The 17,378-nt window shown below is 46.5% G+C and overlaps 1 pseudogene; it reads left to right on the forward strand.

Moving 5' to 3' along the window:
* The first annotated feature begins 6,109 nt into the window (after positions 1-6,109).
* On the forward strand, positions 6,110-7,093 carry LOC127667934 (heterogeneous nuclear ribonucleoprotein A3-like; annotated as a pseudogene).
* Positions 7,094-17,378: the final 10,285 nt, after the last annotated feature.

Below are 17,378 nucleotides of genomic sequence, written 5' to 3' on the forward strand. Positions count from 1 at the left end.
TTTCAACTTTTCAAAATCTGTTACATCTTAACTCTGCTTGGAAAACACATCAAGTGTAGCTAGAAGGAGAACCCTATCTCAGAGGCCTCAAGGTCCTGTTCCTGGCCCAAAAGCCTTGGAATCCAGCTGAGAGCTGGCCTTCTTCCCAGACTCTGATTGGTGCCATTTCAGTCCTGGGGAGAAGCAATTGTTTCAGCTTTCTCTGTGGGGATTAAATGGGACTGGCTTTCTAGCTCACTCTGTACACCCCAGCATAATGGAGCCTCACCACGGTGCACTGAGGGGCCTGGACTCCACCCAGTCTTTCTGGTTCTTGACACTGTGCTCAGAGATACTTGGTAAAATCTTTCCAGGCCAGGCCAGAGCTGAACAAGTTTATTCTGTAGATGTTTTATCCTAGATCTGAATCCCCTTTAACATTTAATGCTATGTGGTTCTTTTTTTTTCTTTCCTCCTTGGGGACGCTAGAGTGATAAATAGCTCTCTTCTCCATGTATCCGGTTTCCTCTAAATCATCCCACTGTGGGTCAGAAGTATTTGAAAAAACACTTGTGTCTCTACCAAAGATGTACCCTCCCTCCCTTCCTTCCTTCCTTCCTTCCTTCCTTCCTTCCTTCCTTCCTTCCTTCCTTCCTTCTTTCTTTCTCTTTTATTTTCTTTTTTCTTTGATTTTTTTTTTGAGATAGGGTCTTCCTAAACAACCTTAGATGACCTGTAACTTGCTTTGTATACTAGGCTTGTCTCAAACTCATAAAGATCCAAGTATTAGAATAAAAGGCATGTGCCACCACACCCAGACACACATACTGTTTCTTGTCATTTTTACCCAAACAATGTAGTAAATGGCTGATTATATATCATTTAGACTCTATTAAGTAAGTGGTCTGGAGAGGATTTAAAGTGTGTATAGGAGTGTTTCCTGCAACCATGCACGCCTAGAACCAATATCCCATGGATGCTGGGGTGGGGGTAACAGTGTCTTAGGACTTTGTTGCATAAAGAGACTCCATGCTCACTGCAGCTGTTATAAAGGAATTGCCTTTATTTAATTGGGGCTGGCTTACAGTTTCGGAGGTTCAGTCTGTTATCATCATGGCTGGAAGCATGTCATCTTTGCAGCGTTGTGATGGAGATGATGCTGGAAGTGTAATGCCGGTGGTGATGCTGCTGCTGGCAACGATGGAGTGGTGGTGATGAGGGAAGGGGAGGCCATATAGACCGGAGGGGCAGAAGTTGTACTGGAGATGTAACTGGTAATGTTGGTTCAGGTGGACAACTTTGGTAGTAGAGGAGACCAAAGCGGTGTTGGTATGTGTCTTGGATGGTTTTGTGTCACCATGACACAAGCGAGAGTCGTCACAGAAGAAGGAGCCTCAGTTGAGGAAATGCCTCCATGAGATCCTGCTGAAAGGCATTTTCTCAACTAGTGATTAATAGGGGAGCGCCCAGTCGATGGTGGGTGGTGTCATCTATGGTGGGTGGTGTCATCCCTGGGCTGGTAGTCTTTAGGGTCTATAAGAAAACAGAGTGAGCAAGCCAGAGGGAGCAAGCCAGTAAGCAGCATCCCTCCATGGCCGCTGCATCAGCTCCTGCCTGCAGGTTCCTGCCCTGTGTGAGTTCCTGTCCTGACTTCCTTCCCTGGTGAACAGCAATATGGAAGTGTAAGCTAAGTAAACCGTGTCCTCCCCAACTTCTTTTATAGTCATCATGGTATATTTTGTCACAGCAATGGAAACCCTAACGAAGACAGTATGCTATCATAGGGATAGTGCAGTTTGGTAGTAAAAGAATAGGAGGTAGATTGTCAGGGTGATGGTGGAGATGCAGGAAGAAGTGTTGATGATGAGGAAGAAGGTGTTGGATTGGTGGACAAGCTAAAAGTGGCGGGGGAGTGTCTTGGTGTGGGTGGGAATGGAAGAGGCAGCAGTGGGAATAGAATATGGTGGACGTGGAAATGGAGACGATCAATGGAGGTGATCAATGGAGGGAGACCGGGAAGCACAAAGGTGATGCAGGGGGCAGGGAAGGAGATAGAGTGGCTCTTCGGGTGTGGCAGAGATGGAGGCTGTAGAAGTGTTGATGGAGAAAGTGGCGCAGGTGGCTTGCTTTGGTGATAGTAGCAGCAGTTGGTAGTGATGGGTGTGGAGTGCTTTGGTGGAGGAGGTGGTGAGGCAGATACTGTCCATGATGCTGAGAGTGTCGTACTGAGCATGCACCGTTGGCGATGGGGTTAGAGTGGAAGGCTGCAGGTGGCAATGATGTTGGATGGAGAGCACGTTGCCCTTGTTCATGGCGAAGATGGAGTTGCAGCGCTTTAGCAATGAACGAGATGGAGGTTGCAGACGCAGAGGTACTGGGTATTTTTGCAGTAGAAAAGGTGGTGGTGGCAGCAGCGGTGCCAGCGGTAATGGTGGACTGTATTGGTGGTGAAAGAGGCAGAAGTGGTGGGAGAGCAGAAGGTGGTGAAGGTGGTAAAGGGAAAGTAGTCTGGTGATGGGAGAGATGGTGGAGACGAAGGTGGTAGAGGCAGGGGAGGTAGGGTGGCATTTCCAGGGCTGGGGGTGGCTGTAAACTCCTGTTCTATGTGAGGGTGTAGAGATGCCAGTTTTTAGTCACAGAGAGCTGGTGAGGCTAACAGATTCCATGTCTCAGGACGGAGGAAACAAGACATTCATTGGTGACTCGTGGTGTCTGGTCTACCTATGAATACAGCCCTTAAAGACCAGGTCATAGAAGTTAAACCATAAGAGGGGCAAACTGTAATTGGTATTGTGCCACTTTGTGACAGAGATTCATTTCTGAGGCCTCTGCGCATGTCCAGCTCCACGTCATTGTGAGAACAATTCTCCCATGGGAATCAGAAAGTGTGGGGCAGCAGATTGACAGGTCTTAAGTAGTGTTCACTTAAGTAGTGGCAGATGGTTCACTCCGTCTGCCAGGTAGGAACTAGGATGTTCTTGACTCTTTTAATCTGGAAAGGCCTTATAATTTCAATTCTGCCCACAATATGTGGCTTTATTAAAATTGTTTACTGCATGAGTGAGTTTGAGGTATATAATTAAAATATGACTAGATTGTGTTCAGTTTAAAAAGTCAAAAAAATATGGATATACTTTGGGGGAAGTATAGCTTTAGCGATGAAAGAGATGGAGGTAGCAGATGCAGAGGTATTGGGTGTTTTTGCAGTAGAAAAGGGTCTACAAGGGGTCATGATGGCTGCAGTTGTCTTCCCCTAAGCTCTGTGGGCACGTCTGTCTGTCTGGACAGATTGGTCCCATGTCCTCCCTCATTCCTGGGTGTCCTTGTCATCCAAGCTTCCAGTGTCAAATGTCTGTGAACACTTTCCTCCACAGTCTCCAAGATGAACGCCATCAATGGTGTCATAAAACTAGATTGCTTTGTACTAGCTGATGTAGTGTTAAGGGCTCGGTCGGGCTCACCCTGTGTAAATGTTTGTCCATCAAAGGAGGAGATGTAGCTAAATTACTAAATGGTCTCGTGGCCATAGGCAGCAGGGCACTGAGAGTGGAAATAACAATCAGCTGTTTTAAAAATGACACTGGGGGAGGGGTGCCCATGCCACAGTGCCCCGGTTGAAGCCAGAGGACAGCTTGGAGAGGTCAGCTCCCTCCTTCCGCCATGTGATTTGGGGATTGAAGTCTTGTCATCGGGCTCTGTGGTAAGCTCCACTTTCTGCTGAGCCACCTTGCCATCCATCCTCAGCGATCGTCTCTGCACTGCCCTTCATGTCCTGACCGTCTGGAAGAACCCTCGCTGCGTCTGTACAGAATTCCTCAGCAGAGATAGCCCAGGTGTTTCTGAGAAACAGCGCTAGTGCGCTTCTCTAGGTGTCTAACGTCAGGTCAGGCAGCATGTGAACTCCTGCATCTGCCGGGCGGTTGTCACTGTGCTGCGCTGGTTGTTTGATGTCTGTTCCCTCTCTCCCCTTTCGTTCACTGTGCTTCCTCTACTAACTGAAGACAATTTCATAGAGAGATAGAGAGTCTTAAAGCAGTGATTCTCAACCTTCCTAATGTTGCAACCCTTTAATACAGATCCTCATGTTGTGGTGACCCCTACCCATAAAATTATCTCACTGCTACTACGTAACTGTAATTTTGCTACTCTTATGAATCATAATGTAAATACACGAGATATGTGAGGTGTGACCTCTGCCTCAGTGAGTACCTCCTGATGTGGCTTCCAAATTGTGACTTTGCCTCCATTTCTTTCTTTCTACTACCACTGTGTGCAAAAGGAAAGATCCCCTCATCTGTTTATCTTACCTTCATGAATATATATATATATATATATATATATGTATATATGTATATAATTGAATTGATTTGTGAATGTGAGGGTATGAATATTTGCCTGTGTGTGTGTGTGTGTGTGTGTGTGTGTGTTTGAGAGAACAAGAGAGAAAGCATGTGTTCACCTGTGTGAGTATGTGCATGTGTGTACCTGTGTGTGCGTGTATGTGTGAGTGCATGCACCTGTGTGCACTTGTGTGAGTGTGTGTGCGTGTGTCCACACACTAGAGTGCATATGCACTTGATGGCCTTATATCCCCTTTCTAGCTCTCTTACCTTCCTGGTACGATTCCAGGAGGGAGGAATCTGGCCCTCACTACCCTTGCATGCTTTCGTGTCACCCTGTCTACCTCCGTTCACTGTAACCAGTCTCCCAGTCACTCCTACTCCACCCACCAGGGCCAGGGTCCTGCGTTGCAGTTCAGAAGCCCTGCATGGCTTGGGAAGAATACCCGACAGGGAAGTGTTTATGCAGAGCTGTGGAATATGCTCATGTTTCCAGATAGAAGAGCTTGAAGTCCTGAGGTCTGCAGAGCACTTTTCTCTTGATTCTCCTCCTGGCCATGCGTATGTTGAGTGTAACAAACAGGTCTGAATAATCACCATTTTAGCCGTTTGTCAGGAGACTATCAACTGATGATTCTGAGATACAAGTTTCTACCTTGTACAAATTCACACACCCAACACTGTCACCGTATGTAGTCATGCACTGGACTTTCAAGTATCAGGAGAACCTAAAATGTCTGGTCTTGGGGCGTCTTGATTTGGCCCATCGGTCTTTTCACATGTGCTGGGAAATGCTGAGCCCAGGGTGTACTTATCCTCCCCGTGCCCTGTACCCCCAAATCCTCAATCCTGCACTTGGAACACCAGTGGGAATCACTTAATGGTGAGGAAGGCTTCAAAGTGCTCTTCGGTGATCACACCAGATCACTGAATGGTACCTAAATGGAAGGACTGAGTTCACGTGAGAATAGACCAGCCCTGCCTGGCTTTCTGGGTTCCTGGAAGAAGGAACAGCAGACAAGCCAGAGAGAGACATAGGTGGCATCGGGTTCAGTAGTTGGAGAGCCAGAGTGACAGTTGCTGACACTTTACGTCTAAGTCTGGCTTTTCAGTTCAGACCAACAAAGGAATAAAATCTTCATGATATGTTTGCAACCTTCAGATCTTGATCCAGGATCTGAAGTGGGATTTATAAAACAAAATAGCAGCCAATAAAGAGAATTCACAGGACTGAGAGTATAACCCACAAACCTCACTATTGGTAAAATAGCATTTATTTGTCTAAAAAAAAAAAAAAAAAAGAATTGATCTGAGTGAAAATAATTTTCAGAAAAATCCAAAAAAGGGGGATGGGGGTGGGGAGATCAAGAAGAGTTTCATGCATTTTACAGAAAAGTAGATGAAATCTTATGTGGATTTTAGGAAATATATTTTTTTTCTGAGGAGGGACCTGGGTTGGTATGATTTTGGTTCTTATACTTTTAATCTATAAACAACTGGGTGGGAAAAATACTCAGTGCTTCCCCAAAATCTGGTTAGAATAATCACTCAGTAGAAATAGGGTATTAAGATGTACAGTACCGCACATATAGCATGCCATGTGATTACTAGCCCCGCCTCTTTCTCTTGGTCCCAAATTGAACTCGAGTTGGGAGAGGTGAATCTAGTCTCAAAATGGAGGTAAACTGCCTCCCAGTTACCCTGGCCTGAGGAAGCTGTTGATGGGTGGTCTGAGCTTTGAAACCACACATGATAGCTTAAGAGAACATTTTGAGAAATGGGGCACACTTGCAGACTGTGTAGTAATGAGACGTCCCCAAGCAAAGCGTTCCAGAGGCTTTGGTTTTGTGACCGACTCTTGTGTTGAAGAGGTGGATGCTGCCATGTGTGCCCGGCCACACAAGGTTGATGGGTGTGTGGTGTAGAGAGGATGCTGTTGGGAGTATTAAGGAGGATACGGAAGAATATAATCCAAGAGACTACTTTGAAAAGTATGGCAAGATGGAAACCATAGGAGTTGTGGAAGACAGGCAGAGTGGGGGAAAGAGAGGATTTGCTTTTGTAACTTTTGATGATCATGACATAGTTGACAAAATTGTTCAGAAATACCACACAATTAATGGGCACAATTGTGAAGTGAAAAAGGCCCTTTCTAAACAAGAGATGCAGTCTGCTGGATCACAGAGAGGTCGTGGAGGTGGGTCTGGCAGCTTCATGGGTCATGGAGGAAACGTTGGTGGAATAGGAGGCTATGGTGGTAGAGGAGGCAGCAGTAGAGATAGTTATGGAGGTGGTGATGGTGAATATAATGGATTTGGAGGTGATGGATGGTGGCAACTATGGTGATGGTCCTTGTTACAGTAGTAGAGGAGGTTATGGAGGTGGTGGACCGGGATATGGAAACCAAGGCAGTGGATATGGTGGTGGAGGAGGAAGATATGATTACAATGAAGGAGGAAATTTTGGCGGAGGTAACTATGGTGGTGGTGGGATGACAGTGACTTTGGAAATGATAGTGGACAGCAACAATCCAATTACAGACCCGTGAAGGGGCACAGTGTTGATGGAGAAGCCCAGGCAGTTCCTATGGCGGTGGCTGTGGATCTGGAGGTGGACCGGGTGGATATGGTAGCAGAAGGTTTTTAAATAAAACAGAAACGGCTACAGGTCTCAGCAGGAGAGAGAGCGAGGAGTTGTCAGGCAGGCTGCAGGTTACATTGAGACAGTCGTCCCAAATGCATTAGAGGAACTGTAAAAATCTGCCACAGAAGGAACGATGATGACCCAGAGTCAGGAAAGTCACTGCAGCTTAAACAGGAAACCCTTCCTGTTCAGGACCATCACGGTCACAGTTTGCAAACAGTGCAGCTATTGATTAATGCAATGGAGTGTCAATTAGATGTACATCCCTGAGGCCTTTTATGTGTTGGTAGCTTTGTCTTTTTCTTTTCATTACATGAGGTATATTGCCCTGTAAATTGTGGTAGTGGTATCAGGAATAAAAAATTAAGGGTTTTCTAACTTAAAAAAAAAAATACTGTGCTTGTTTCCTAATGATTTCCAATTTTTGCATACAAATATTTCTTTTATCTGTTTTTTTTTTTTTTTGAAAGTCTCACTATGTAGCCCTGGCAGTCCTGAAACTCTGTAGACCAGCTGGCCTTAAACTCACAGAGATCCCCTGACTTTGTAACTCTGCCTCCCAAATGCTGGGATCAAAGGTGTGCACCACCACACCTGGCCCAAATATTTCTTTTAAATGCCTAAGGATATTTAGTGTTGCTTTGTATTCTTCATATGATTTTTAAAAGAAAAGGGTTTAGAGAGAGGGGGGAGAGGGAGAGGGAGAGGGAGAGGGAGAGAGAGAGGGAGAGGGAGAGGGAGAGGGGGAGGGGGAGAGAGAGAGAGAGAGAGAGAGAGAGAGAGAGAGAGAGAGAGAGAAAGAGAGAGAGAGAGAGAGATCTTGCACATGCATATGCTTGCCACAGCATACATGTCAGGGAAAACATGCAGAAGTCAGAGGACAGCTTTCAAGAGTCAGTTCTCCACTTCCACACTGTGGGTTTCTGGGATAGAACACAGATCGCCAGCCTTGGCAGCAAGCAACTTTATCCAGTGAACCATCTTGTCTTACTGTGTGTTAAAAGAAGCCAGTGCTTTATAATTTGCAAAATACTCCAGTGATTTCTCTAAGAGTAACATAATTAAAGGAAGGCTAAGTCAAATCATGCTTGGACAGCAATTGATATGTCAATGATCCTTCTTGTTACAGGAGCTCTACTCCTTCTAGCTTGCTCTTTCACGAACCCCACACCCTGTTTTTGGCTTCCACAGTTCCACTAAGAACCAGGTTTCTAGGTTTTCCCGTGTCTGGGAAATCACAGCTGGCAACGATTCTTTTCCTATCGGACTTATCTGTAAAGTGAGCTCCTTCAAAGCTGAGGCCAGAGTGACTTCCTCATCCCTGTCACATTATTTTGCTCACATAGATACTAAAATTGTTTACTGACCAAAAGACAGAGTGTTCGGTTAGGAAGATAACTTGAGGATCTCACAGGCGCTCACTCACGGGGTCTTTGGGGGCCCCTTGTCCTGGCTGGTTGGCCCTGTCTACTCTCGGTTCATTAAACAAGCATTTGACCTGAAATGCTGGCCCTGTATTGGAAACTGGAAATGGTACTGGAGTGTGACTGTCAACCTTGGGGGCAGGAGCTGCATTCCTGGAGGGTAAGGGATCTACCAGGATTATCACTCTCATTAATTTCCAGCAAGAGAGGAGTCAGAGGGAGTTAGCACTGCACAGAACAAGAAATCTGGCTATTTATGTAACTAGGAATTCCAGAGGCCGGTCTGATTGCGGTTTGCCAACTGACGACCAATTAGCGGCAGAATTTTACACATCATGGTCACTTTATTCATTAAGCAGCTGCATTCACCCAAGGTATTCCTAAGACGTTCTTACAGCCAGCCAGCCTCGCCGAGACTTTTTTTTAAAAGAAGCACTTCTACTATGGAGGCTTTGAGAATGCCATTCTTCTGAGTCGAGACCTCCGTCTTGGTCCAGTGGGCTTTCTGGCTTGGTTCTGTGACTCAGACGTTTGTGTCTGTCCTGGACTGGTGCCAGCATCTCATACCTGTTTAGAATTCCTTTTCAACAGCAGCTGGTAGTGGGGAGTTCATTGATTCTGATTTTAGGCTGAATTGCATTCATCAGAATTGAATAGCGCCTGCTTAGAAATTAGTTCTTAATGAAATGAGGAGGGAAATTAAGATCTCAAAGAGCTGGGATGTCGCCATTCCACCTTGTATACCCTGAGTCTCTCAAGGAAGCAGGCCCCGATGCTGTAGTTTGGATTGTGAATGGCCCTTCAAAGGCTTTGTTCCTAGCCTGTGGGCACTCTTAGCACGTGGTAGACACTTTAGGATCTGGGGCTTAGAGAAAGTTAGGTCTTCAGGGAGTGTGACCTTGAAGGGATATTTTGCCCCTGGCCCCTTTCTGTGTGGCCTTCACAATGTAAAGAGGCTTCCCCAACCACTCTTCTGTGGTGTATTGGGCTGCCACAGGTCGGAAGCAACTGTAGACAGAAGCTACGGGCCACACAATATGTCTTTTCTATTATTAAGCTGGTCGCATCTGTTATGTTTGTCACAGTGATCTGATAAACACACTAGATTTCAATAGACCCTGTCCCTGTCTAGTGCTTACATTCAGTTTGCTCGCTTGTGCTGGGGACCAGCTTTCCCTCTCCATTTCTCCAGCCAGCTTGTGTATGAACTAAGGCGCCAGCCTCATAGCCAGGATGAGTGCAAGCCTATTTTGATTGAACCGGGGCTCCCATCCCACATCTCAGACATATCCCCTCGTCTTTGTATTGGTCACGGTCAAACACAGCATAAACACATGTTATGTGTGACATGGAAGTGTGGTGAGGTACTTCAGGAGATAACTGAACTCAGAGCTGCTCAGAATAGACAGCATCAGAAAACAGGAGGCTGCGCAGAAGAGGAGTGGAAACAGCAGAGGTACTTCTCCGGCTGAGAGAACAGAGGAGAAAAGGAAGCTGGAGCTGGGCACTGGTGCAAGGCTCCCATTGGGTGTTCTGAGCTGGGGAGCTCTAGGAAGATGCCCCAGGCTGGCTGGATGATGTGGGAGAGACAGGCAGCCCGCCCCCCCCCCCCCAATCTTTCCCTCCAACCACAGTTGCCAGCTTTTTCTTTTCCGTTGACTGCAGGCTAATGTAAGAGCCGGAGACAGACGTCAGAAGCTGAGGGTCCCACTGAGGATGAACACAGGGAGAGCAGGAAGAAGCTGGGGTGGAGAGTTTCTGGAAGGGAGCAAGTGACCCACAGAAACCTTGTCCTCAGACCAGAGCAGGGCAGAGGCAGCGTGGGAGCAGCAGGCATCCGAGAAAACCATCTGGGGAAGCCAAGAAGCATTTAGTTTTCTTTTTCTTTTCTTTTTTCTTGTAGAGAAGTTATAATTTTTTTCCTTTTAGTCAGAACAGAGAGCTGCTGCTGCTGCTGCTTCGGATTCTGCAAACTGAGGCCATTCGCGTCAGGCAGTCTTACATTTCTGACACCTCTACCTGACTGCCCCCAAGGGGTGACTCTGGTGACAGGCAGCCTCTTGGTGCTGCCCTTAGCACTGTGAGCGGAGAGTATGGGGTATCTGGAGGTGACAGGCGGGGCTTGCTGAAGTAGTAGCTAGGCTGGAGAAGGTAAAATAGAGACACGAGAAGAAGAATATTTTTGTGTTATGGAATGAGTTAACTTATAGAAATTCTTTGTTGAGTAATATGGAAGTATTTGGCTATGCAGAGGTGATCTTATTTGTCGCTCAGTCATTTAATTTCCACATTTATTATTGAACAGACTAAATTGTTCCTAAGAAGCATAACAGATAATGTAGTGCCACTGTACGTACACACACACACACACACACATACACACACACACACACACACACACACAGAGAGAGAGAGAGAGAGAGAGAGAGAGAGAGAGAGAGAGAGAGAACTTTAAGTATATATAGAAAGTATACTGTTACATTCATCTTTGAAACATGTTTAACCACTATCAAAACCAGGGCAGTTGAACTCCAAGTGGCTTCTAGCATTAGAGTGAAACAGCGAAGCTTTAGGATACATTGTTTTCTTTTTGTAAACTTATCTGAACAGCTGGCAGAACAGAGAAGGCAGGGTTGCTGTGGCTGGAGGGGACGATGGGGCTCAGAAGGCTGCCTGCATCCACCCATCATCCACCCAGCCTAGAATATCTTTGAGCTGCTGGGAATTGAACCCAGGGCCTTGCACAGGCTAAGTAAATGCTGTCACACTGAGCTATACATTCCCAACCTTCTTTTTATCCCAACATCTCTATGGTTGCTTTAGTGAAATTGGCCCCCATAGGTTTATGTTTGAATACTAGGTCCTCCGTGAAAGTGTTTGGGAAGGATTAGGAGGTGTGGCCTTGTTGGAGGAGGTGTGTCACTGGGGGTGGGCTCTGAGGTATCAAAAGCCCACGCTTTCTGTCTGCTGCTTGTAAGGATAAGGATGTAAGCTCGCAGCCACTGCTCCCGCGTCATGCCTGCTCCTTCATGCTGTGTTCCCTGCCATGACTGTCATGACCCTCTTCAACTGTGAGCCCAAATTAAACATTTGCTTCTATAAGTTGCCTGGGTGTTTTCTCACAGCAATGGAAAAGCGGCTAAGACAATTTCTCTAGTCAAATTCACCCTCCTCCTGCCTAAGCTTCCTGAGTGCTTATAGGATTACAGGGGTCAAGCATCACCTTGCTTGGACTTAAGCATGCTGGGTTTTGTTTGTTTTTGTTGTTTGTTTTGAGGGGGCAGAAGTTCCACACTTTATGCAGCTGACCTTTCTGGGAGTTTGACTGCCTGCTGGGGCATGAGTGAGGCTGGAAAGTAAGGGTCACGCGCTGTGTAGCCTCACCTCTTTTTATAAGCTTAGGGTGGAGCAAAGAAGACAAACTAATGGAGTGATTTTCTTTCTTCTGGCAAGATGAGAGGGCAAGGTCAAGTCCACCCTAGTTATGTCCTCACAGGCCATCCAGAGAAGGCTTATTCCTCAGAGCCTTCCCTGGGTGCTGCTCTAGGCCCCAGTCTTCTGGGCAGTCCTCCTGCCTGTGATGTGCCAGCCTTAGAGTCACCAGCAGGCCTGGGCAGCATCTGTGTTTCCAAGACTGACGTTCAAATGTGCGGCCTGCGGGTCTTCAGGCTACTACATCAAAATGTGTGTGCTGGGCCAGAGCTCTCCCACCAAGCTCCATCTCCAGAAGGCTCCTGGCCATCTCACTTTGTCCCCAAGTGGCAGAAGAGGCAAGCAAGCGTCTTAAGCCTGTCCATCAGGGCGCTATCCCATCCACGAGGCCTCCACCTTCCTGACCTGGTCACCTCCAAAGGCCCCAGCTCCTGATGTCACCCTCCTCTATCACCTTGGGGGTAGGATTTGAACATGGGGGTGACATCAGGCACTTCTGGAGCCAGAATGTCATTTTTCCTGCCTTCAGATATGACTCACTCGCATTGCAACCTGCTTTCAGCTGCAATGTGCTGAGGGCCGGTTCTGGGGCCTTGTGAGTACTCAGTACAAACTTTGGAAATGGCTACAGGCAGGGACAGTGTGGTGTGTGTACTCTCTGGGGTTGGGTGAGGGCGTGCCTTGAATTAGAACCAGAGAGTTTGCAAACATTCCAGAGAAGACAAGCCCCACCCCAAAAAACAGGTGAGGAAGAGGTGCCAGACTACAGAGTGGGTTCAAGGCAGAGAGAACAACAAAGATTCCCAAGTTCCCTGATGCCTCTTGGGTTGTCAGTACCAAGAGCAGTCATTTTTGACATGTAATATTAGCTGATGCCTCTCATGCACCGAAGCAGCACACGCATGATACAGTCATGGAAAGGAAGGACACCAGGTAAATTGGCCCTCAGCACGGGCTGAAACCAGTTTTTACTGCATCCCTATGGAGAGCCTTACTTAAGGGATTGTAGAGGCAAGCTGGCGTGTCTACACTCCAGCAGATACCCAGGTTGTGTGTTCACATGGAGCCTGGGAAAAAATGCTTCTGCCAGGTAGCCTATTTCTCAGCCCTTCAGCAGGCCTCTGATGTTGTCATTGTAGAAGTGGGTCCCAAGGGCAAGCTGGCCCGCTGTAGTGGCCTCTCAGCCAGCCACAGGGGGGCAGCACTCTCTAGCATGTGTGCGGTTTGGCTGTCCTGCTGAAACAGTCTGGTCTAAGACACTTTATTTCATGACTGTTATCTCTCATCCATCACAGCTCTACTCGAATTCATGACAGGTGGACTTTAGTGTAGACGTAAAAAGTAGTGAACCTTGGCCCGTTTGACAGCAGTGGGCAAGTGGGGATTTAAGCCACCCTGTGCTTGTCTGAAGGTGGATAATATACCAAGTACTGTGGTAAATGGGGGTGGGGGAGTAATAAGACTGTTAGTGACCCTGTTGAAGTTAGTGAATGTGAAGGGGTGCAGTGTATCTTTAAAACCTCTGCTACCAGTAAATGATCAGGCTTTTGTTTAGTTTAAGTTCATGGAAATTTATTATTTCTTTTGCAGGGGAAAATACACACACACATACATACACACACACATACATACATACATAATACATTCCTGAATTTCAAACAATCTTACTTTTTCGATTTTTCAAAAATCATGTTCATGGACGGTGTTCCCAGGTGCTTCTGGGTAAGGACAGATGAGCAGATGACAGCGAGTCTCCAGAAAGGGGAACAGAGAATGAACGCCCCAGAGAGGAGCTCCTTAGAGGGAGCTGGGGAGGCGGCTTCACTAAGAGGATTTCTGCTTGGAAAGGGAGAGCAGAGATTCTAAAGAGTAAGATTCCTGCTGTGGATCAAAGGAGAGGGAAATGCCTGGGGACTGCCAGGAATGGTTGTGCAGGGGGCTGGGTGACCCCACCATAGAAGTCCAGTGAGCAGAAGGGAGTGGGGTCAAGGCTACCAAACGGCGGTGAGGGGGGTGGAGGACAGCTTCGAGTTCTGTGGTTGTTTGGAGCGGCCATGGATGGTTCGGTAGGCACTTGTTTACCTTGCTGTCTTTGCTTCAGTTTTCCAGACAGGGTTTCTCTGTGTAGCCCTGGCTGTCCTGGAACTCACTCTGTAGACGAGGCTGGCCTTGAACTCAGAGATCTACCTGCTTCTGCCTTCCGAGTGCTGGGGTTAAAGAAGTGTGCCACTAAAGCCTGGTTCTCTCTGTGTGTGTGTGTGTGTGTGTGTGTGTGTGTGAGAGAGAGAGAGAGAGAGAGAGAGAGAGAGAGAGAGAGAGAAACTAAATGCTAAATGCAGAGTGTCTAAGGATAGCTTGAGTAAAATGTATACATGTATACAAAGTAAACGTGAAGAATTCAAGTCGGTTAGAATATGAGAAGAAACTTGAGGATAAAGAACCTTTGGGAGGAAAAGGAGATGATTTGTGGAGGCAGTTAGAGAATTAAACGCTAAAGCGACCCAAGACATCTACAAGGGTTGCTGGTGGGTGTAACAACAGAGAGGGCTCGGTTGAGTGAAGAGCAGAAACATCTGTGGAATGCGGACCAATGTCCGTGGAGGAATTGTTTTGGGACTTCCTTGCTTTCTGACATTCGTGCTCTGGATACCTGCAAGAGATGAAGTTAGGCCTGTTCTCTGAAGGCATCGCTTTGGTAGGACCTCAAAGACTTCTGCACTTAATGCCCTAATTTAGTTTAATGTACAGGAAGCTCCCAGCTATTTCAGAAATGAACTGCGTTGGATATTTTGAAATCCACTCCAAATAAAAGCCTTCTGCAAGCATTCCTTCCTCCCATGCCCTCATCTCTCACACCCTGCTAATAACAAAGTTCGTAATTAGTTTTTGCCTGTAGCCCATGTTTGTATTTGAAGTTGAAAACCACTTTTGAAGTTACAAATATTTCAGTAATGGACTTTAGTTATGCATATGCTCAGAAGGTAAATGTCTTTTTTTTAAAAAAATGTTACTCATACATTTTAGATCCTTTTTAAGGCGTAATTACAGCTAGAGGTCATTCTTGTTTCCCCCAATTTATTAAATTGGTGACACAAAAAAAGTGTCACTGAAGGTGGGGCCGGCTCGTGATAGGACTGAGGAAATGTCTGGGTTGGATATGGAACGGGTTGGAGGACCAATGAGACCCCACCCTTGCCTCTCTGTCCCAGATGAGCAACCTTAATATAAGTTACACAAAGCACTGAATCACCATTGGCCTTGTTTAGTAAGATGTGTAGGAAGACCTGGGTTGGGCTGGCTCACCTTGATTTGCTTTGCTGTTAATTCTTTATCTGAGGCTAGCAATTACACACTTGACCTGGCAGGGCAGAAGCACTGTTCCAGGGGGCATTTACCCACCCTGTCTGCGAATGGATACTTGTAGTAGTACCCAGAGTAAGATATTTTAGAATAAACTAATATTCTGACTTTGGGAAGATAAGGCCTTGCCAGACCCTTCTGTCATGGTTAATAATTTTAAATTTGACTGGAGCATCAGTCCCTGGACAGTCACTAGCACTAGTGTTGGTCACCACAGCACAGACATAGAGATTTTGATCTTTCTAGCAAGCTTTTGGAAACTGTTAAATGTGTATGCTAACTGATGTAGGGTGAATTTTAACAGGCCCCAAAACTTAAGTTACTGAATTTTCCCGTTGCCCTAGGGGAGTCCTGCTGCCTAGAAGCATCTCTGTTGTGACCTCAGGTTTTTCCTTCTGACCATGTGTTCCCTTTCACCCACCCACCTTGTCCTGCCTCCAGGACCTGTGCCCTTCTGTCCTTTTCCAGAGTCTTTAGTCTTTCCAGGATGTGTATTTTCTCTGTTTGACTAAATCTCACTGTCTTTAAAAATTGTCTTATGTGATTTGTCATCTTTCTTTCACTGGTTGGGCCGGACCGTCAGCTAGCAAGCCGCCGGAATCTGTTGATCCCAAGAGGCAAGAATAAGACCACTATCGCAATTTTTAATTGCTTTATTAAACACCAGCCAGGATGATGAACAGTTGTCAGATCCATACCTGGGGTTCCCAGAGAATGGCTACACGTTATGTAAATCAGATGCTTATAAAGGCAAAAGCCACAAGGCTGCACACTTCCTGCCTTCGTCTAGTGGGGGGGGGGGGCAAGCATACATCCTGCCTAAGTGCCTCACGCCTACGTGTGATCAAGCACGACTTGTGCAGTTGGAGCAACCAACCTTGTTTACAGAAGTGAAAACTCATGGGTTGTTATCTTCCGGGATCAGCAGCCCTCAGCTTTCCAGGAGGTTATATGCTTTGGGGCTTATAGCTTATAGCTGAGAGAGTTTTGTTGTTGTTGTTTATTTTATAGATACCTTAAAACAGTAATTTAATAGCTGGGCCGCGGTGGTGCACACCTTTAACCCCAGCACTTGGGAGGCAGAGGCAGGTGGATCTCTGAATTCAAGGACAGCCAAGGCAGTCAGGACTATACAGAGAAACCCTGTCTCAAAACAAGACAAGACAATAATGTAAACTTAAAACATAACTCTGGCCCTTACAAATGCTCCTGTCCCAGCCTCCCCAACACTAGAATTCCAGGCACAAGCCACCGAGCTTGTGGTCACCTGGGTGATGGCCATCTGCACTTGAGTCCCCACGCCTGCACAGCAGGCAAGTTACCAGCGGAGCCATTGCCCCACCCCACGATCAGACATCTTCCTGATTGCTACCGTGCTGGCCTTCCTGGTCTTTGCTTTTTGCTTTTGTTGGAAAGAAGACAGTTAAGTTCAGGTTGACCTTATATTTTTGAACTTTCTGTCTCCTACCCCACCCCACCCCACCCCCAGTTCCCTACTCCCCGGGTCACAGGTCACAGGTCACAGGTGTGTCTCCCTTTGTATTGGCCTTCTCTTATGTCTTCTTCTCCCTAACTACTTTTTTACAGGACTGTTAGTTCCTCCTCTGAGATCTCTAGTATCTCTATTTTTTTCTGAGCTTCTATGATAATACCTTTTCTTTGTTTCTAACTATTTTTTTTGAGTCAGGGTTTCTCTGTGCAGCCCTGGCTGTCCTGGAACTCTGAGATCTGCCTGCCTGTGCCTCCCAAGTTCTGGGACTAAAGGCGTGTGTCACTACCACTGGTTTATTTCTAAAATGGCCCTCAGCCTCACATGTAGTCCTCACTCTTATTTCCCTTCCATATCCTCGTGAATATTAGCTTTTTGCTCTAAGAATGGCTTCCCAAGTGAACACTCATGAACCTCACCTAGCCATCTTCACCCCTCCCCCACCCCTACACTTATATATATAAATGTTTAAAGTTTATCACTGGAAGCAAAGTACAGAAAAACTCCCAAATGTTAACAAGTAAAGTAAAAAATGAAGAGGTTTTGTGTTTTTCTTAAAAACAAACAAACAAAAAAAAAAACAACAAAAAAACAATGGAGGTTGTGTGGGCAGGCAGTGGTGATGCACATCTTTAATCCCAGTACTCGAGATGCAGAGGCAGGGGCATCTCTTGAGTTTCAAGTCAGCTTGGCCTTCAGAGGGAGTTCCAG

This window comes from Apodemus sylvaticus, chromosome 1 (genome assembly GCF_947179515.1).
Source record: "Apodemus sylvaticus chromosome 1, mApoSyl1.1, whole genome shotgun sequence".
NCBI lineage: Eukaryota > Metazoa > Chordata > Mammalia > Rodentia > Muridae > Apodemus > Apodemus sylvaticus.